Source organism: Zonotrichia albicollis, chromosome 14 (assembly GCF_047830755.1).
Source record: "Zonotrichia albicollis isolate bZonAlb1 chromosome 14, bZonAlb1.hap1, whole genome shotgun sequence".
Taxonomy (NCBI): Eukaryota; Metazoa; Chordata; class Aves; order Passeriformes; family Passerellidae; genus Zonotrichia; species Zonotrichia albicollis.
The window spans coordinates 10,391,280-10,412,986 of NC_133832.1; the positions used below are offsets into that span (position 1 = coordinate 10,391,280).

The window sequence follows — 21,707 nt, forward strand, 5'->3', positions numbered from 1 at the left end:
TGTTTTGCATGTGGTAGATGTGTAAGATGCAGATGATTTTTGTTGCTGACAGCAGCCATCACACTGACTCATGCAAAGTTTGTGCTGTAAATTTTCTCTGAGCTGCAGACACATCAGCAGTATCCCTTGCATATCTAAATATGATATTGGGCACGTTTTCACCTCTATTCAAGCAGTGATATGGCCTAGTTTGTTTTATCCTTGGGAAGCAATATTTTAATGCTTGTGTTTTCCTGTTTTCCATAAAGTAACATGGAGAGAAATGTATTATTTCCTTGAAAATAAAAGATTGTTGCCAAAGACAAAACATTAGCAGTCTTGCTGGTATAAATTTGTAGGTCTATTCCTGATTTATTGTTTAAGCTGGGTCTGGGCTGGCCAAATGCCCTGAACTCCTGCTGTATTCGAAACAGCAACATGGGCTGAAATAAACCTGTAGAACCTGGGCTTTTTTCACCTGCCCCTTGGTGCTTTTAGAAAATCAGTCTTTTTAAGAAGTTAATACTTGAACATTTGGCATCTCATTATTAACTAAAATCTTGGCCTTGAGTTTGATGGACCCCTTATCCCTCTTTGCTCATACAGACTTCAGTTTGAATAGTGTCTCCTCTACAGTATCATTATGGGATTTGGGTTTTTCACATTGATTCTCCTGTGTTGTTTGCTTTTATTTCTCTTAAAATAGGTGAATTGAACCAGAACATGGCTTTTTGAACGAAAATAAATCAATTTCTTTCTGCTGTTAAACAAAATTTTTGTGTTCCTCTTTAGGTGTGTATCCTACAGTCAGAGGAACACCAAAAGATAGTAGCAGGTATTTGCTGTGTAGGGCATTACATAGCTCTTCTATAAGGTCCCACAAAATTTGTTTCATGAGACTTCAGGAGAATTGCAACTTGCCTCAGCAAACCCATAACCTTCAAACAACCGTGAAAACAGTGGGATTTTGTTCAATGCTCTCTGAGATGGCTGTCAGCTCCAAAAAAGAGCTGGAAAACTTTTCTGGGTTTATGGTTTGCTCCTTCCTCATCCCCACCTTGCCTGTCCCAGTAAAGCTGATAAATGATCAGCCTTTGGAGTCAAAATATACCTGAGGCTTGAATGCTACTCTTGATTTAGAAGGTTTGTACACAGGAAAAATAGGTGTGACTGTAGTTGTAGACTGACCATAATTCCATTTGAATGTATTTGAGAATTCTTTCAAACACAATGCTTTCAAAGCCTAATTATGTATTACAAGTTATAGTTTTCCTAAATTTCTGTTAGGATGATGTTTCCACCAATCTCTTCCATTAGGAGTCCTGTAGAGCACTTTATTTCTCAGACATCAAGCTCTATGTTTAATGTTTTCCTTAATAGACTACCCCAATCTCACAGCTTTTTAGCATCTAATGAAATATAACTGTACTGAAACTGATTAAGTTGAAAATAGCAGTTTTTGTAATGAGGAAGGAGCATAAAAATGATTTGGGATGGAGATACTGATTAGATTTTAAAGGCAAAAATCTAAATAATGAGATCTGCCAAATTGATAAGTGATGTCTCAATGCAGTTCTAATGAACACAAGCCCTTTTATGAGCTAAAGGAATGCTACATTATTGGTAAGTTGTTTTCAGGATTTTGTTTACTTTGGAGAGTACATTAGTTACAGAGGTGACACCTGCATGTTTTGTAGACTGGTCTTTCCTTTTCCAGCAATTAAATCATGGCCTTAGGAAGCTGAGTGATAAAACACTTATTAGCTTCTGAACAGTGAGGGTTTTGCCCTGAAGCTTCATGTTAATGTAAATTGTTGGGCAGTGCATGTATGAAACAAAGGTAACGTGATGGAGGAAGGACTCTGAGAGCTGTTAAAGAGAAACCTGCAAACAGAAAGTAAAGTGACACAGCACAGGTTGAACCATCAGCCTCGTTGGAGGCTGTTTCCATATTGCTTCTTCACTTTAGTTCTTGTTATTTTGTGTTCTTTATCAAACCATGTGTATGATTTCCAGGTGAACCCCAGAGCTGCTCTGTTGGCGAATTCAGTGTTGTCATGACAGCTCCCTCCTCAAGGGCGATGCTGCTCCTGCTGCTCAGGGCAGCAAACACCTCTGGAGCCACCCTGGAACTGTTGCCACAGCAACGTGCTCCCTGGTACAAGCAGAGAAAGCAAAACAGACGGCAGGAATGTTGTGCTACTCAAAGAAACCTCAAGGTTTCCAGAACAATAACACTTCAGATTCCAATTTCCCGCCTCAAAAGTGTTAATCAAGCTGCTTTACTCTATTGTGTTGCAAAATAATGAAAGTTGATGTAAAAGTAAGACCCTTTTCTAGGGAACTAGCAAAGATACAAATGGAGATTTACTGGCTTAAAGCTAGAAAGTTGAAAGGTGAATTGTTGACACTTCAGTCAGGATAGTTTTGTGTCCTATGGACAAAGCATTTAAGAGCACACTTGACATTTTTTCACTCAGAAGTTGCTGCGAAATCCTCCTTTGAGTCACTTGTGGACATAGGGCCCATTTTTTTCTCTTTCACTGCTTTGAACCAACATCTGTGTCTATGAAAAATCATCCTCAGAAGTGCTAGCCTGATTATCCTTCTGTTGTGTTTTGAAAAAAACTTTAACTTGGAAAAAAAAACTTATTGTGAAAATAAGTATTTCCTATAGAAAATACATTATTTTCATATTTTGCAAGTAATTATCAACTGTTTGGATTTCAGGTTATTTTTTTTCAATGAAAATGTTGGTGTTTTTTGGCTTTTCTGGAAAGAAACCATGTAGTACCAAACAAAACTGATTTCTGATAATTTATAGTTTGTTTGTTAGCTAGTTTTAAATAAGGCATTATTAAGCTTAAAAACAAGAAATTGATTGGCCTTTAAATGCATAGGGATGGTTGCTTTTATATATAAATACAGACAGACTGGAACCAGGAACTGGGTTTGCTAATGGCAGTGCAGGATAGAGCTCTGAGGGTCAGTCATGATTGAATATTATTTTTTATAGTCAGGTTTGAATATTACTTTAAACTGCAGATACCTGAACTACTCTCAGGGTGTTGCAAATATGGTATCAGAATATTTCCAATTTGTACATATGACTCTGCTAGGTATCAGTCAGCCTTAGTATAATACAAGTTATTTGTTAATAAATGCTTCTATTTAAAATATATTATCAGTAAATGCACATATTTTAAAATAGGATATTGACACGCTGGGCATGTTCCTGAGAAGTAGGGGACAAACTTTGATACATTCTGATACCAGGGTATAAATTATAAAGGGGAAGTGGTCATGCTGGTAGGAAGCTAAGGAAACTTGGAGGCAAACAGCTTTTGTCCTTGATGACTTCTCTAGGAATTACTTTCACCTTTGCACAGTCAGCAAGTTGATTTTCTCCTTTCATAAAACATTTTATTTCCTGACTGGGAGCAGGTGATGAAATTGAGGTATATAATTAAATTTAAGAAAAATTATATAATTGCTACCACTCTAATCAGAGAGGATCCATACTTGGCAGACTTATAAATATTTTGAGATAGATTCTCTAATTTAAGTATCAACCTTCTATTTTTGAGCACAGCTCTTTAAACATGGCATTTCTAATGGTAGATATAAAGACAGTGTTGGTCATCTTTGTGGTGGAGTTAAGCTCATTGAATTGGATTATCTCCCATATGACCTGTGAGAATGTTTCATAATAGGTGCCACCAAAGTATTTCAAATTTTATGTTGAGTGACTTCTTAAATGTTCATGTTAAAACTGCCATTCCATTTTTTTTTAATGAAGAAGTAGAGGCCAGCTCAGCAGTGATTAATTTAATTCCATCTATTTTGTTTTCAAAACTATAAATAGTCCATATAACTAATTATAGCATAGGAAAGAATATACCACTTCTGAACATCATGGAATATAATTCCTAAATTTGGTGAAAAACTCAAGAATATTTTCAAACCTGATTTGAAAAGAACAATGGTAAGAATTTTAACAAAACTGTAAAATGTATAATGTATAGAGAGTAGGTGATAATAACACTGGCTTTGTGATTAAATAGAAATATGAAATAGATGGAGCACTGAAAAGTCAATTGTAGAGACAAATTACCAACTCCACCAGCAGTTTCATGTCTTATAGTTTGTTGCTCAGGTTAAAATGATATATATTCTATATATGTCTAAGCTGACCTCTAGAAAATGGCAATGGAAATAGGTCTGAGTAGAAAAATTGATGGGCAGATGGTGGTTAAATAGAATTGTTTGGTGGTTTGAAACAGAAAAAAACAAATTGCAAATAATCTGATGTATCACTTCAGGCTTATAGGATTTGACCAAAAAAATGTTTCAAATTTGTTAATAGTCTTTTAATTTCCATTGGAGTATTTTTTTTGTTTTGGAAATAATTTAGGCAATATATTATAAAAGTTCTTAAGAGAAGCTTGTCACTTAAAATGTTGTCATGTTAAAAGGTTAGAAAGGAAGGCCTAGGTGTAGATGAACCCATATTCTATTTTTTCACCAAAATGGACAACTGAAGTAAAGCAATGCATTTGGAATGCTTCTCTGGTTGCTTTTTCTCTCATCCTAAGTATGCTTGTTAGATGAAATAATAAACATTCTATCTGTTTGAAATCAGTGCCAGCTTTAAGACAATAATTCTTTGCAATGTTTTGCAGCTGTTCTGAATATATTTATTTCTCACAGCATGAAAAATATCCTAATGCATTTGAAAAACAATAAAAAAATGCAGTGGTGCAAATGGAAACAAAGCTTTATTTTTTCCTGTGTAGAAGAGAATTGCGAAGTAGCCTTATTCAGAGTTCCCAGACAAGCAATATGTGTTAATAACTGCCTTTATTCATTTTTCAATATCTTGCAGCCTAGTTAATCTGTGTTATATAAACACATTAATGCAGGAGAATGCAAGAGAATCCCTTCTCAGACAATATCTTGACCTTCAAAATTTCTGTAAATGATGACTCTTCAGCCCAATTCCAAATCTAGTAATTAATGGACACAGTCCTTTATCATGAAGCAGAGAAGGGAACTTTGATGTCGCAGGTGTACTGATGCAAATCACATGGAGTTTGAGTAGATTTAGCCTGGTAGAACAGAGAACTGACTACTTTTCTTCTTGATATTTTCTTAATGAAAAAAATAATTCTGCTATAGAATTTTTCTTTATACTGTGTCTTGCTTTTACACATTGTTTCTCTGTTATTCCTAAATATTTGCTATATTTCAGTGTTAGTAAAGGTAGGTATTTTTAATGTGGAGGGCTCTCCAGGAGTGGAGGCTACTGCAGAATCTGCAGGGTCACAAATATCATTAATTCTTTGATTAAGCAATATTATCTAATGCTGAAGTCATTGTATTGTAACAGTGACTTGCATTTATTTTAAAATGCTTGTTTTGAACACATCTGCTATATTTTTCAGCTCTGTTGCAAGTCCAAATTATTTTTCAGATTTGATTAAAATTGTCTTCATCTGTCATTTTCTTTACAGCAGCAATACCTGCCAGGACCTTCAGCTGAGCTTGCAGGAGATGCAGAGAGGCTTCACTGAGTCTTCACAAAGGGAAGAAATTTCAAATTTATAATTAGGTGAGTTTAAAAAAAGCAACTGCAGCAAGATTTTGCTATGAATCGCCTGGTCTCAGGTGTGATATCAGAGTAAAGTCTGGGAAAAATGCAGACAAAAAAAATCATTTGAATTATTAGAGCTAAGAATTTAATTAATAGTTTGTTCCTTGTAGACTGGTTTGCGCAGAACTCAATTTTTCAAAATTACTTCCGAATAAGATTTAACATGCAGATTGTGTGCATGCACGCAAGTCATTGGGAGCAAAGGCTACTTACTCAAAATATGTGTGAGAAAACTGGTTTGGTTTCATAGGTCAACAAGTAAGTTTTTCTACACCAAAGAAATTACTTCTTCCAGAACCAAGTTTATAATACCAGAAAAATAATTATCTAAAGATTCACTTTCCAGGCATGCTTTTTTTTCTTTATTTTTTCTTTATGTTTACAATGCTGCAGAATTCCTGTTTACTGATTCTGAGCTGGAAATATATTAAAAATTAAGCTGAACAGTGTGAAGACAAACTGATAATTAGATTCAAGAATTAAGCTGAAAATTCAAAGAACCATTTGTTTGCTTACAGTATTTGGGAGTAATCTCAAGATTCATTGCTGATGGAGTATGCCTATTTTGGTTTAATTCTAAATTCCAAACAGGACAGGTGTCACAAAAGGATTGGGTTTTTGAGCCAGTGTCAGTTCCACAGCTGATTTTTGTTCCAGCCATTTCAGTAATAGCATATGGATGTCTAGGCTTTCCCCATTGCTCCTTGGGAGAGAATTCTCCACAAATGAGGAGCTGCTCTCTCCTTTCTGTCTGCTCACCTCTGCAATCTGTTCCAGACTGGGACAGCCCTCTGGCATGACAAGTATGGTTTTTGCTGGGTGAATGGACTGATGTTTTTGTTTTACAAGGAAAAAAACTATACTGAAAATATATACATTACTTTCTCTGGAAAGGTCATTGATGCCTCAGAATGCAGCTGGAAGTCTCTGTATATTGACTTAATGGTGCTGACAAAATTTCAGATTGTTTTTCTCTTCCAAGAGTTTATCCTTTGATAAAATGAATATTTGCAGTCCTTTTCATATCTGGTTTGTGGGGGGAAACAAGTGTTTGGTTTTTAGTTAATTTTGGCTTAGAACAGATAAAAATTTACTGGGGAAGAAAGGCAGCAAAATAACAAAAGACATAATGAAATAAAACTAGCGCTTAAAGTGAGGTTTTGTCTCTAGATTTAATTTTAGAAGTGAAGGAATTTTCTACAGGGGAGAATTGAGTATGACCATAATTCCTGTCAATTCTGTAACTTCTTCTAGAGTACAGGGTTACAATAACAGACCTCAGATTACTGGGAGTTCTTCATTCAATAAAAAAAGTTAAATTATGGTAAGATTGCAGACAATTCTGCTCCATATGGACTCCAGTTTTGTTTTCTCTGCACAGTTCATCTTTACCTCCTTTAGCTTCTTTTTCTACACATTCTTTGCTTCAAGTGTGTTTGCAAGGGTGGATTTTGGGTTGATAGAGTGACAGAAATAAAAGGATGTCTCATTCACTAATTGGTAATGCCTGTAGCCATATATAATTTCACATAGTTTATATGAAGCTCTGACTGCCTTGTCCCTTACAATTAAAACAGAAATCATGCTGAAATATGGTTTGATTTAGATGTTGCTTTTCCTGTTTCAAGTGTGTGTTAATGGTGGCAGAGCACACTGCACACACCTGTGTGGGGCATCAGTAACAAAAATAATTTATTGTCATTGTGTCAGAACCAATTCTAGATAATGCTTCTTGCATCACTGCTTCATTTTCTGTGTCCTCTTAATCAGTAGCGCTGGCAAATATTGGCTCATTTTTGTTCTTCTCTTGTATTCCTTCTTTTCACGTGACAAGAAGATGGCTTTTCAATGTAAAATTCATTTTCTTAACCTTGGTGCCCAAAGCATCAAAAAAAGTGGAAGTTCTGAGGATGACATCCACCTAGCACTGCGGATGGAGATGCTTTGTCCCCTCATCTGGCAGCACTTGGCATGGCAGACCTTTCAGGATGTTCATGGCTTTCTCAATGAAGTCATTCACAGTAGCAGACAGACAGACAAGTGTGTGTGTGCATCAGTTCTAGAGAAGTACAGAATTCCCAAGGTGTACAAGCGTAAAACAGCTGCTTTGGTGCTGACTACATGGCATGCAAACTTTATTCTGTTGTCTTGGCAAGCACCAGTTTAACTGTGGCCTTTCTGTTCTTTCCCTCCCAAATGTCCACTTTTTGTTGAGTTACATGCTAATGTGCTAAGCTCCATCAGGCAAAGACTGATTTTATTTAGAGAAAAGATTATGTGTTTGCATAGAACATGTCAACAGGAAATCTGAATTCTAAAGAGCAATAAAGGCTTCCCATTTGTCACCATGAAGATCAAGGGCAAGCATAAATATAGGACCTGAGACACAGCCTCGTAGGAAAGAAGGTAAAACTTGAAATAACAGAAGGCAGCATTGAACACAGGCATGACAAATATGACAGGTGCTGTGCTCCTAAGGTTGGGATGATGTATAAAAGCAGTATGATACAATGCAGAAGGATATATATTGATAGGTTTATCAAGCAACATTTTTATGTTCAATGTTCTTTCAATGGTCTACTTGTCCTTTGCAGTAAAACCAGTAGATGTCAAGAAATTGGACTGTTTTATAAAAGTTCATATATTTAGTAACCTAGGCTCAAGCATATCCTGTTTTCTTCCTCATACATGGTACCTAGACTTTCAGTTTATGAGCATATTGGGAATAGTAAAAACAAGCAGGATCAGTCACCGAGTTGTTTTGCTGTGATCAATAGAAGACCTCTGTGACAATAAGCTGGGAAATGGCTTTTAGGAAGAGCTTATTTGTCTGAAGGTAAAACACTTCCCTACCTATGGCTGTGTACCTATATAGAATTTAATTCAACCCTTTTTTCCCTATGAAGATCAGGCTGTTGCAGCCCTCTGGTGTGATGGGATGCCCACCCTGTCTGCAGGACAGGCAGAGGCTCTGCTTTATCCAGGGAATAAAGTTACTGAGATCCCAGTTCTGGCCAAGCCCTGTGGCTGCAGCTCTTCTGTCTGTCTATTATGAGCAGTGAATGCTAAAGTGACAACATTGTAAAACAATCTGAAGCCTCCCCAAATAGACAAATAGATAATTCTACTAAGGTATTTTAAACCTCTTTAAAGAAATAGAACCAGCTATTTTAGTGTTGCTTTGGGGTATACATTAGTAATGTTTGAAGAGGGATATACACATACTATGTGTCTTTATGTGTGACATGCACTGATTTTAATATCAGGAAAAACCTGTCAGATTGGTAAAATACCGCTTTACACTTCAGGCCAATCTATGGAACATCTGGTTTATCAACAGATGCAGTTTTACCAGTAGGTTTATACCATGGTATTCAAGAGACTGGAAAATTTAGGAAACTGCAGAATAAAAATAATTGCTATCATTATAACAGCAGAGATATTTTTAAAAAAATCTTTTTTTTTTTCCCCCTAAGAAACAGCTGCACCTGGAGCTTTACTTACCAAATAAAAGTTTCTCTTTATTTTCAAGCAGTTTTCAATTTTCTGTATCATTGTGTATTTTTAATTAAATCTCTGAATTGTGATTATTTTTCCTGATGTTTAAGCAGTGAAGGTCAAATATAATCATTACAATGACTTTGCTCACTCAAAAGCAGTTTATAAGATACAAATAAATCTTATTTTACCCAGTAAAGCAGAATGGATTGACTAAAAGATGCCTTAAGCAAAAGTTCTTCATGCCTTTTCACATTTTTAGTGAGTGCTTTAGTTATTAGGTAGAAAATAACAAGATTAGGACCATGTTAAATTGTTACATCAAGGACTGGAAAACAGTCCTTAAAACCAAAATGCTATCATACACCTCTTCCAAATTCCAATTAAATTTGACTTTTTTCTTCATGAGGAAAATATCACTTGCCAAAAACATCTGAATTATGAAGTATAAGAGCTCTTACTGATGCCCTAAGTGTTAGCTTTCATGTGTTTTAGATTCTGTACTGCCTTAGTGTGTGACTCTGAATTTCATATGAAGTGTTGGGAAGTTCTCCTCACAGTTCAGTCAGACAAAACAATCCTTTTCCAGCCTGAGAACCAGGGACACCACTGCAGCTTCAGCCCCAAAAAGTGCAAACAGTGAATTGAGGAGAACAAACTGGAAGGATGAGTTCATAACCTGAAGATGTAATTGGACAATTAACCCCAATATGGAAATGGACCAAAAGTTATAAATGTGTGAAAAGCTGTGACCCATTGTCCATCTTGGCCGTAGCCTCAGCCGGGCTCTTGCACTGCCCAAGGTGTATCCTGTGAAGGACTTTTATTAAATCCCTACTTTATCCCTTTAGCACTGTTGAGCCTCTGATCCAGGCAGCCTCTCAAGGCATCACCACACCATTGTCTTCAGTGCTTTGTCAATTTTGCCTTTTCAGTGCATTTTGCCTTTCACTGCATTTGTTTCCTTTGCAAAATTACACTTCAGGAAACATTGTTGTAGATACATCTAATGACAACTTTGTAAAGAACAAATTCATTAATTTCAAGTACAAAGAATAGATTTTTTTTAAAATTAGGTGGTACAGACTTACAGAGGACAGAAATGGCATTATTCTTCCTGGCAATTTGTGAATTCTGGACTTTACCATTTTTTTTAGAATTGTCTCTCAGAAGTTGAGAAAAAATGTTCTAATATTGCTCACAGTTTCTTCTTTTACTTTAAGTGTTCTGTAAAAATGCTATCACTGAGCAGCTCCTCTAAAACTCCTTCATTGTTCACATATTGAGAGAAGTAGGAGTTTATATTAAAGTTGATGAAGTCAGTAATTTGTACTAAGTAAGCAACATGACTTTACTCCATTTATAGAGGGGAATATGTTCTAGATAACACCAGCAGAAACCCCAATCAGTGATTTCATGCAACATATGTAGGGGTAGATAACAGATACACTTTCTTTAACACTAACATGTTATGACAACTTAATTTCCTGCTGAGTATGAATAATTTTACTGTGAAAAAATTTATCACCAATGTTAATTCAAATGTTCTCAAATCAGCTGGTTATGTTATTTAAATCCCACAGATTTTTACTTTTGTAAGTCAAAGTACTCTCATGAATATCATATTCTTTTAGAATAAGTGCCATGTTCCCTACTTTGAAAAGTAAAATAGTTCACTGTCAAAAGAATTCTTTATTGTCAGCTTTACTGGGAAATTTTAGAAGATACTCCTTCTGTCAGTAACTGTGTAATCAAGAGGCAGAAGATCATGAAGTGAATCTAAAGCTTGTGTTTCCTTAAAAATAGTTATCTGTCCCCAGTCTGGAACCCAGAGGTTAAAAAAACAAAAACAAAAAACAAAAACCAACAAAACAAAAACCCCCAACCAACAACAAATAAAAAACCCCCAAACAAACAAAAATTCAGAAACTTTTATCTCATGTATTGTTTTGGCTGTATCATACTATAATACTCACTGCATTGAGATTTTCAGCTTTAATTGTCCTTAAGGGGCATTATGGAATTTAATATATTTTGGAGAATAATTTAAATACCACAATGATGAGCACTATAGAAAAACCCACAACAAAATCAATTATGACACCTTTAGCTCCCAATCTGAGTTTTGTACAGTAAATATCAGAGTGTGCATCCTCTCATTACCCTGCCAGTGCCTGTGTTTGTTAAACCACAGAACTTCATCCATAAATAAATGAGGGCAGGGTTAATGCCAGTAAAGGAATGCTGATTCTGTCTGCTCTAATCTTTTACCTGCACTCAGTTTTTTGTTGCAGATATCAGGGGAAAACACAAATTAATGCCAATGAAGGCAACACAGCACAGAAAGGTAGAGTACATTCCTGAATAAATTATAATGAGGATTTGAATGTAAAATTTAAGCTCCTGTTAACAATGCAATAAATTCTTCCTACACTGCAAAATTCTGACATAACCATCTGTTTTCAAACTGTTTGGAGTCCTCACCTAATGTTAAATGAGTTGATATGAGAGCAGTGTCCATTTCCTTCCTTAGCTGTGTTTGTGACCCCAGAGCAGTCTTTCACTGCCAGGCATTGCTACCCTGTGCATCCTCTGAGTGTGTGGCTTTGGCTGCATTTTGAGCCTTGTACCAGAAGACTTTCTCAGGAGGAGGAATGTTAATGGACTTAGTTGGAGCTCCTGCAGGCAGCCGCTGACTTTGATCTCTAAAGTGAATCATCCCAGCTCAGAGATGATCAGTGAGCGAGGCTCAGGGAGGTTTGACTGATCCGAGCGCAGCCTGCATGGCAATGAGCTCCTCCTTGGGATTACCTGGGACTCTGTGCAGCTTACAGAGTTAGGGAAGCTTTTTGGCATCTCAGGTGTTTGTGCTTAGCTCCCAGTTATTTCTTTTTTTGCTATTGCTTTGAAGGTACTGGTCTTTAAACATCACAATTTCGTTGCCTATTCCCCTACTGTTCCTGCAGGCTTGGTGCATTGGGGTGTGTGTTGGGTAGCCAGAGGCATTTAGCTGTTAAATATTTGAATTCCAGCTCATTTCTCATTATATATTCCATTACTTTTATGTTATCCCTAGCATGACTGATGCAAAATTTGGGATGTTTTTGTTCAGGATTTCTAGTATACCAGTTATTGAATGTGCTGTTGTAAAATCAGAGTAGGGAAGTTGGAAATGTTACTAAAAACAATTCAATAGCCATTGCCTGTAGCCTAAAGTCAAGAATCTAAATCTTCAATTATATGATGGACAGAATGAATTAAAATTCATAGTCTGGTAGGGGAGATTTTTCCTATTCTGGACTGGGTTGGATGTTTTGGGCCCCTTGTAAAAGATAACATTAAACAAAAGTTGAAGAATGTTATCAGCCCTTTATAGCAAACCATAGCTCTTAAATCCACAGCTAATTTTTCAGAGGGCATAGATTTTTATTGTAATATTTTACTTTTCTAATCATGCAATGGGAGATGAGGAGAAATATATAACTCAGTATTTACTGAGTTACATTCACCCATTGCCCAAAATGTTCAACTTCAGTTGTTATTTTTGGATGCTCAGTACCAACTGCTGTGAAGTTGTCTTGGCTGATCAGCACACAGATGGATGATCAAAGTTGCCCTGCATTTCTGTTTATCAGCATAATCTTTTTCAGTAAAGATAACAGGCTGTTTAAGATATAGTTGGGTAGATGACCAAATTCTCAATGTTAGGATTAACAAACCTAAACCCATTAAGTGCAATTATGTGATTTTGTTTTGAATTAAAAGAAAAACACAAAACCCAACCAAACAAAAACCCCAACAAACCTAAAACTTCCCACTCTGTTGACTGTTTTACAGATTTTAGTTCTAGGTCACAGATAGCCGTTCAAAACAGGGCTCCAAAAACTAAAATGCATTTGATAGGATTTTAAAAGCCTTATACAGAACATGTAGGTCAATCTTCAAGTTGAAATATTTTTTTTATTTGTAAGACTGTAGCTTTTCTTTTCTCTTCATAGAATTGCAAGATAGGTAAATATTTTAAGTGCAGCTCATGAAGAAAGAAAGAAAAAACCCACAGCATTTTTGTAAACAGGAAATTCCCATTTGCTGAGAATTATAATTAAAAATTCTTGAATTCATTATAGTTAGTAGCATAGATGAACTGAGGTGCAGCATTCCTATTTTTCCTCTATTTTTTTACAGCTTGCTTTTATGACTTTTTTCTTGCAGCTTAAACTAGCTGTAAGACTGGAGGATAAATCATTTTGAATGCAGGAAAACACACCTTTTATTATAATGTATCAAGTAAAATCTCTGTTTTAACTCTCACTGAGGTTTTCCTGTATCTCCAAGGAGACTGCATTGCTCAGTTTACAGAACACTAAGCCAGCATTTGAGTCTGGGTTCATGTACAGCTTGCTCTGCCATTTTTTCCTGCTCTGCAGAACAGATGATTAATCTTCCTTTCCCTTACAAAGGACTTTTGAACACACAGATAACTGTGAAGTTATTAATATGCATATTATTATTTCCTCCTCATTTGAAATACTTTTTGTCACTAGAATGAGAATCTGTACTCCAAAAAGAAAATGTTTGTTTCTAGAAAAGTCTTTTAAAACCCAAAGCTAAGGAGAATTGCTGAAGATAGACGGACTGCTTGGTTAGCATTGCACACTCTGAATTAGTCCTGCTGAGAGAGGATTTGGAAATGGTTTGCCTTGGGATTCTGGCTGTGCAATGCTGTATAAGACATGGTGCTGGCAGCCCATGGAAATCCCCAAAACTGGTCAGATAAAGGCCCCTCTGCTTTGGGATCCCAGCTCAGACATGGGAGAAGAGGAATGCAAGTGAGGAGGTGGCTTTGTGGTAATTCTGATGGATGTTTTCATCTGAGGAAAAAGGACTACTTGAGTCCAGGGTAGGCTTTTTGGTCTTAAGAGCTTGTAAGATTTTTGTTTTATTAATATTTTCCAAAGTTTGTGAATTCATGCCTGTTTTTAGCCTTCAGTCTGTACCTCATGTCAGGGAGTTCCATAGTCTGTCTTTGCATTAAGTGAAGTGGTGCTTGCCTGATTTTGGTTTGAACCTCCACCTGTGAATTTGTATTTCAGGGTTTCTAATTCTTCCTTCACCTTTTTCACACTTGTCATGAATTTTAGTTTGCTCTGGTTTGATGTTTTTCCATTTTGGGAGCGATAGTCTGTAAATATCTTATTTCTGTGGAAGTTACTTGGTTACCTTTAAGAATTTTTGTCAAGTTCTATTTCAAATTCTACTCAAATGCTTTTTCTCAGATGAAAGGAGCACATAACAATTGTGATGTGGACACAATGCAGACTTTACACAGAAGCATTACACTTTGAGGTTTTCCTGTGTTATAATTCTGAAGCCACTGAACTGCTGTATCATAAGGCTGTGATTGTAACCTAAGATCTCTGTTGCCTCTGGCAATGGCTGTCTTAGAATCAATTCCTAAGTACATAAATTTCAAAGTGTTTGGGGGTGTTTTTGTGTGGGATTTTTGTTTTTGGTTTTGTTTCGTTTTTCCTTTTTTTTCTTTTTTTGCCAAGTTCATTACTTTACACTTGTTTGGTTCCAATGTCATCTGCCATTTTATCCTCAATCACTCAGTGCCACAGAGTCTTTCTGCAACTTTCCTTTTTTTTCAGTCCACTATTGGCTTTCCTCCACTGAAAAACTTGTCTCCAGTAGCAAACTCAATCTCCTTTCCATTCTCTTTTCCTGATCATTCCTGAATGTGTTGGGCAGCTGAGGCCTTAGCAAAGATCCCTGTGGGATTCCACTTGAACCTTCCCTTCTCTGAGAAAATGGACTGTTTACTGCAGCTCTTTTTTCCTGATCTTTTAGTTAGTTATCCCTGGGAGGACCTTCCCTCTTATCTTATGTCAGCTTAATTTAAGACCCTTTGGTGATTGGACCTAACTGAATTCTTCATGGAGATCAGAGCTGGCTCTGTTAACCCTGTGCTCACTCAGTTTATTTAGTTTATTTTCAGTGATTTTTTTCTTAGATTTTTCTCAGAAAAGTCTACTGGATTGTGAGGTAATACAGTTTAAAAAATAAGGAAAAGAAGTCCTGTTGATTCTGTTTCAAAGTAAGGTCACTGATTGATGAAGTGGGCAGACCAATAGCCTATTTAGGTGCAAGTTTGCTTAGTTTCTCTTGAAAAAAAGTTATTTACATTCTCTACAGGAAATTTATTTTTATTCAGGAGACATGCTACCTGTGCTTGATATTGTTTCAGTAAGCACCTTCCAGCAACAGACAATTTATAGGACTTGCTGGGGATAATGAAGTCGATGAGAGAATTTTGTGAATTCAGCCACGTTTGACTCTTGTAACGCTTCAGTACTGATGGTACCCCCTCAGAATTCAGTCAAATGATGTCAGTTTGCACTGCTTGGAAGCAGAGAAAAATGTACATTTTGGTCTTGGCACTTAGCCTCCAACTGCTTGTAGCCACATGCCAAAGAAAGAATTGACCTGTACTATTTGCAATACAGATCAAATGCTAATACTTTGGAAATCAGGGGATTATGAGTGATGTGACATTTTATAAATTGCAGTTTAACCACTTGCCATTGCAATGTACAAAGAAAATGGTATTTGCAATCTTTTAAAAATGTTCTAAAGACAAAGTTGAAGTTTGTAGAGCAGCAGAATTTGCCACTGAATTTTCTGATAACTTCTGAAGTAGTAGAAGCTGCTGCAGTTCACACTCTAGTGTTGGAAATACATGTCACAAGTCCCATCTTCAGAAACTCTGAGTCATTATGCCTTGGAAAAACGTGGGGACTTATGGATGAGGCACATAACAAATGTAAGATCCTCCTTCTCATATTTATTTTAAGGATAAAGGACCAAAAGTCTGGGATTTTGGGAAAAAAATAAGTGCAGTCTGCCTTGCATATGTACAGAGAATAATCTGTGTTGGTAATTTGGTAAGGCTCAGAAGGAAATTCAGCAGGGCTGGCTGTGCTTTGTTTGTGTAACTCTTTTAACAGGCAATAACACAGATGAGCATCATTGCAGGCTGAAATGGGAATTTTTTGAGCCTACATGACATTTTCTATTTTGCTCAGGCTTCCTTCTACCTTCTTTTAACACTGGTCTATTAAATCACATGTAATGCCACTTTTCAGCTTTGATCATGATAAGTTTTATGCTACAATTCCTCAAACTTTCAAAAATACCTTGTGTTTTTTAAAGAGAATGGAAGAGTAATAAAAGCAACCCTAGCAACCCTGTGCTATTATATAATCTAGAAATCTCTGTCATAAGCATTACAACTTTAGCAAAAGCAAACACTAGAGTAAATTTTATTTTTTTTTAGTTGTGTTAAGAAACAAAAATGCTTCTAAAACCACTATATGAATTATTGCATTCTCCACATAAAATTTTCATTATCTAAAGCATCCTAAAAACTTAGTAAACAAAGAACAATGTACTCTAAAGAGATTTCTGCTTTGATTACATTTGTGTCTTTCATAATGGATTATTAATAGAAAAAACATTCAAACTAAAGAGAAAGTAAATATTTTAGATACAAATATATCTCCAAAGTTTATTTCTAATAATTCTTAGAATTACAAAAAAAGCCAACCCTAGTTCTTCTCAAGGAGGTAGCATAAAAAAAGGAGGCAATTTAGAAAACTTGACCTCTCAGTCTTTAATCTGGAGGACAAAATATCTTCAATATAGGACTTATTGTTCCTGTGAAAACCAAAAACTAGGGCGTTTAAGTTGTGCTTATGTCTATTTGAGTAATCAGAAAAAGTTTCAAAGTGCAATTATAGAACAAAAGATCTTGAACTGGGACTTATTACTAGTTTGGCAAGCTTGAGACCTACCACTTACTGAATTGATTGTAATTCATCTATAAATTGATTTTTCTCTCCTGTCTTTGCTGTTTTGATATTTTATATGTTTTTTTATTTTCATTTTTAATGCTAAGTCTGAAAGAGGAGCAGTGAATCTTCTGAGTCAGGATTAGCTAAAAAGGTGTGGAATTGTAAGGAAAAGGAGGCAATTGCTGAGCACCAGCTGTGGCAGCAACATGTGAGAGCAAAACCCATCACATGAGTAGATCTCCTGCTGAAAGCAGAGTTGTGTCTGGCTCTCCCTGCCCCAGCTGCCAGGCACCTCTGGGGTCCAGCACGTGCCAATTTCTGAGCCTTTCCCCCACATCCTTGGGGGAATGATCCTCCCCGCAGTTTGGGCTTGTCTGATCAAGCCTTGCTGTGGAATTGTCCTCTCTCTGCAGGACAGGATGTCTCTGTAAGGAGCTAACACTGGCAGAACAAGAGTAATAATGAGAACAAATAATAGAGCACCACAGTGCCTGGCTGTCTGGCTGGTATTATATGGGGTTTTTCATCCCTGGAAGTGCTGAAATTGGAGACAATTTGTGCCCAGTAATAATCCCAGTCCCACAGTTGTGGATTTTGGGTACATACAGGTGGAGCAGGCAGGGTTCTCTGCTCCTGTGACAGCTTCACCCACTGGACATGTCAGAGACACCACAGCAGCCACCAGGACAAAGGCTCTGACTCAGGGTACTTTCTTTTCTTTAATTATTGTGCAGGACAGGAGCATTGTCATAGCACATATCTGGTTTTTAAGTGTCTTGAAAACAGATACCATTTTTAAGATTCTACCCTCATTATTATATTTCCCTGCAAACGAGAACTGATGTGCGGAAACCTAATAAACTAGAACAGTTACAAAAATAAAGTACTGCTGCCAAGCATATCAGGCTGAATACTGATTAATTCCGTTTATATCAGTGATGCTGCACTCATGTACATGGGTGTGATGTAAAATAGAATTTAAAGAATGGGAGAAATTAATAGTAAGAGTGATAGTCACCACAAGAGAGAATGGACTGGCACTTTCAGCACAGATATTTTCAGGCTTCAAATTCAGGGATGTGTCTCTCTGCCAAGAGAGCATATCTGATGTAAGAATGTTCAGTCTTTCTCAGTATCAGATAAACTGCAGTGCTTGTGTGCAGCAGAGCCATCACCTCCAGTAGTACTTTGAATATTGGCAGATTTGGGTGCTGCGGCTCTTATTTCAGGCAGTGGTTTTCATTCATAGAAAAAATTGTATTGAGAAGAACAAATTTTTTTCTTCTTCTTCCAATCCCAGTGAGGTGTAGGGTTAATAAAACCTTTGTATGCAGGAAGATTTACCAGTATTATAAAAAGCTAATGTATGGATTTGGATGAGGCAGACACTATAGCAGCTGTAGAGGTACAATATGTTATTGGGTGTAAAAAGAAATGTCTCTTGTCTGGCCCTAGGAATGACACAGGGATGAGTCTGGCTGTCCTGGCACCAGAGATCAATCATGTTACATTAGTTTGCTTTATTTGACACTGTCGTGTTACTTTATATTTCTTGGAGGTGATACAAACTCAGCAGAAGAGAACGATCAAGGCTGGCAGTACACAGATTAGACACTTGCACTGTTTTGGGTGTATGTGTCTTTCCTAGATTGATTACTGCTGTATTTTAAGGCAGCTCACATAATTTGTTGCACCAAACATCAAAATAAGCCTCTAGGTTTTTTCAGCATCAAGGATCTAAATTCTAATGACAGAACCCATTGAAGCAATATTTGAACACTGTTTTAGAAGCTCACAGCAATTCTGAAACCTCAGTGCCTTTCTTCTTTAAATGTCTTTATGACATAAACTTTGCATTCCCAAACTCCAAACTGATGAAGCTATAAACTAAAAAAACTGTTGCTGTGCTTGGGAATGGCTTGAATTCAGAGATGTCTTCATAGTATAGTTCAAATTTAGAGGTTGGGCTGAGCATTTATTTAGTGCATGCTACTGCAGCCTTAATTAGAGTGGTAAAATAGTACTTAGCCTGTTAAGTATCTGTCATAAGGAACTCTTCAGACATTGCGGCAGAGTCTGGGTCTTGGTGCAGCCATAAAATTCTGGAAAATATGTAACTGAGAGCAAGAGAGAATTACCTCACCAGGCATTAAAGACTTTGCAACAATAAAACCAGCCATAACCACTAACTTTGCTTTCATGAAAGCTGTTACAGGAACAGCATTTTCTAAGTATTTCACAATATAAGAGGTATTAATGATTCATAAATTAATTATTATAAAGAAATGCTTTTGAATTATAGCTCTGAGCAATCTGCATTGAAGACTGTACTTGATGGTGCAGTGAATATCTATCAAATGCAGAATAATCTTGTACAAAACTCTGAGATCAGTTCTTTTTTAAAACAAAAAGCCTTTGGAATGCAATTATAAGACAAGACATGGTTAAATGTAATTTGGAAACAATTTAATAACTAAAGTTAAAATTGCAAGAAAGTTTGTTAAGAATAGAAAGCAACAGCAACTTGTCAATAATTTTAATGAAACTTGACATTTATATTTGAGGTATTTTCACTTTCACTCATTCTACCTGTGTGCTGGACACTTAAATCATGAAAAAGGAAGCTGAAAATGCTTCCCTCTTTCACAGTAAGTAATGCAGTTGCCTGTTTAAACCTGAAGGAAGATAAATTAAAATTCATATTTAAATCAAGCCTGTACAACATGTTGAAGATCTTATATGAAGGACATAAAAAAAAACAAAGGGAAAAGTTCTCTAGGTGCTTGAATAATTCTTTAATCTTCTACTGTATATTTAGGAGTTAGCCAATTCTTTGTTGTCTCTAGAAGTATTTTATTTTCCCATCCTAATTAATAATCTTGGGTTTTGAATTCTGCCTTTCTTCAACAGTAGAGAGTAATGGCAATGAGGATGTTAGAGTTTTCCTTTAGAAAACTCTTAATAGCTAATGGAGCACATGTGGGGTTTTTTAATAGTGGAAAGGATCAGAGAAATTGGATTTGAGGTGTTTAATTAAGTCTGTTCACAGACAAATGGTCTTGATGAGTGACGGGTTGGCATGGTTAAGTCCACCAGGAAAAACAGCAATTAGAATGAACCTGTGGACTCTGCATCACAATCTTTTCAAGGTCAAGCCACAGAACTAATTTAGAAAAGAACTAACATGATGTTGACAGAGAATCAATAATGTAAGGCACCATAGGATATTTCACTAATGTGAAGTTGCTTTAACCCCACCCCCCAAATCAACATTTGTTCACAATTTATTCAATTTTAACTCTCCTGAGTCCTGTGAATGTGAATATATGAGTTCTTTACCTTTCCCTTCTTTCATAAAACTGTTGAAAATAAAATTACTCATGGATTTAAAAACTGTTTAGTGAAATCAGTCAATTTTATATATGCAGAATATTTTAAAAAATTGACTTCCATTTGAGTTGATGACAAAGACTTTCTCTGACAACATTTAGGATAGAAACAACATAATACAAGGCCATGTAACTTAAATGTTCATGTCTTTACAACTAAGGCAAACATTTGCATTTGAATATCCATTGAGAGGAATGAATCCACTTCATATCTGCCTGGTAAGTTCTGCTGTTGTGTTAGGTATAATTTTTATTTTACTTACTGTCTAAGCAGTTTCAGTTTTTGTTTCTTTTCTTGGCATACTTCTTATTGTTTCTGTACATTTATTCAAGGAGGAATTGATGTTAAATTGAAATTCAGCATGTTATCTACATATAGGAAAAATACATTGCCAGTTTTTTTCTTTCATATGAAAGTGCAGATGTTTTCCCGTATAGACACTGGCAGAAACATAATTCAGAGAATGTGGTAGAGACTTTGCAAAATATTGCACAGGTAGGCTGACACAGGTGGATCTCCAAAGAACTTCGAGCTTGCAACTTGAAGGCAAGGGCACCTTCCTCTAGGAATATAATACACTTAGTTTCCACCTTCTTTCCACAGTCCCAACACACACACCTGGATTCAACTGGTCAGTGAATCAAAACTCCCACACCACAATCCAATCACCAATTCCCTTCAGGTAAAGAATCTTCCATATTGCAGTAAATGAGATAAGAATTGTTTATTTTTTCTTGGAGGTATAGAGAATGTAAAACCCAGAAACATTCTTGGGAGGAATTTGTGCCTTGCTTTTCTCTGTGAAGAGAAACGTGGCGACAGTTCTGGAGGTCAGGGGATGTCCAGAGCATGGAAGAAGGCTATTGCCATACACATCTACAAAAAAGCCTTAAAGGAGTATTCAGGGAATTATTGGCCCATCAGTTTTGCTTCAGTCCCTGGGGAGATGAGAGACTGGATGCCCCTGGGGCTGTCACAGGTCAGGTGAAGTACAGGATTGGAAAAGCCAGCGTGGAATCACTGAGGGCAAATCATGCTTGGCAAACCTGGTCACCTTCTAGGACTGAGTAACCTGCTTTGTGCATGCGAGCTGAGCAGTAGGTATCAAGTGACTGGGTTTTTCCAAGGTTTTCAATAGAGTTTCCCAGAGTCTGCTCCCTGAGAAGCTGATGTGTCACAGCCCATGCAGTGGGTGGGGAACTCGTTGGCAATCAGCACCCAGAGTGTGCTGGAAGTGGCTCCTCAAATTGGCAACCTGGCACAAGGGGGGTCCCCAGGGATCAGTGTTGGGCCTGACACTGGTTACTGTCATTATAAATCATCTGAAAGACGGA

The 21,707-nt window shown here is 36.6% G+C and overlaps 1 protein-coding gene across 2 annotated transcripts in view; it reads left to right on the forward strand.

Annotated features, from left to right (window-relative positions):
- Positions 1-21,707, forward strand: part of TENM1 (teneurin transmembrane protein 1) — a 770,124-nt gene that overhangs the window by 108,709 nt on the left and 639,708 nt on the right. For both annotated transcript variants that reach the window (XM_026791932.2, XM_005484457.4), the window contains exon 2: positions 5,493-5,590. The gene's annotated coding sequence lies outside the window, so the exon portion shown is untranslated. The remainder of the gene's footprint in view (positions 1-5,492; positions 5,591-21,707) is intronic.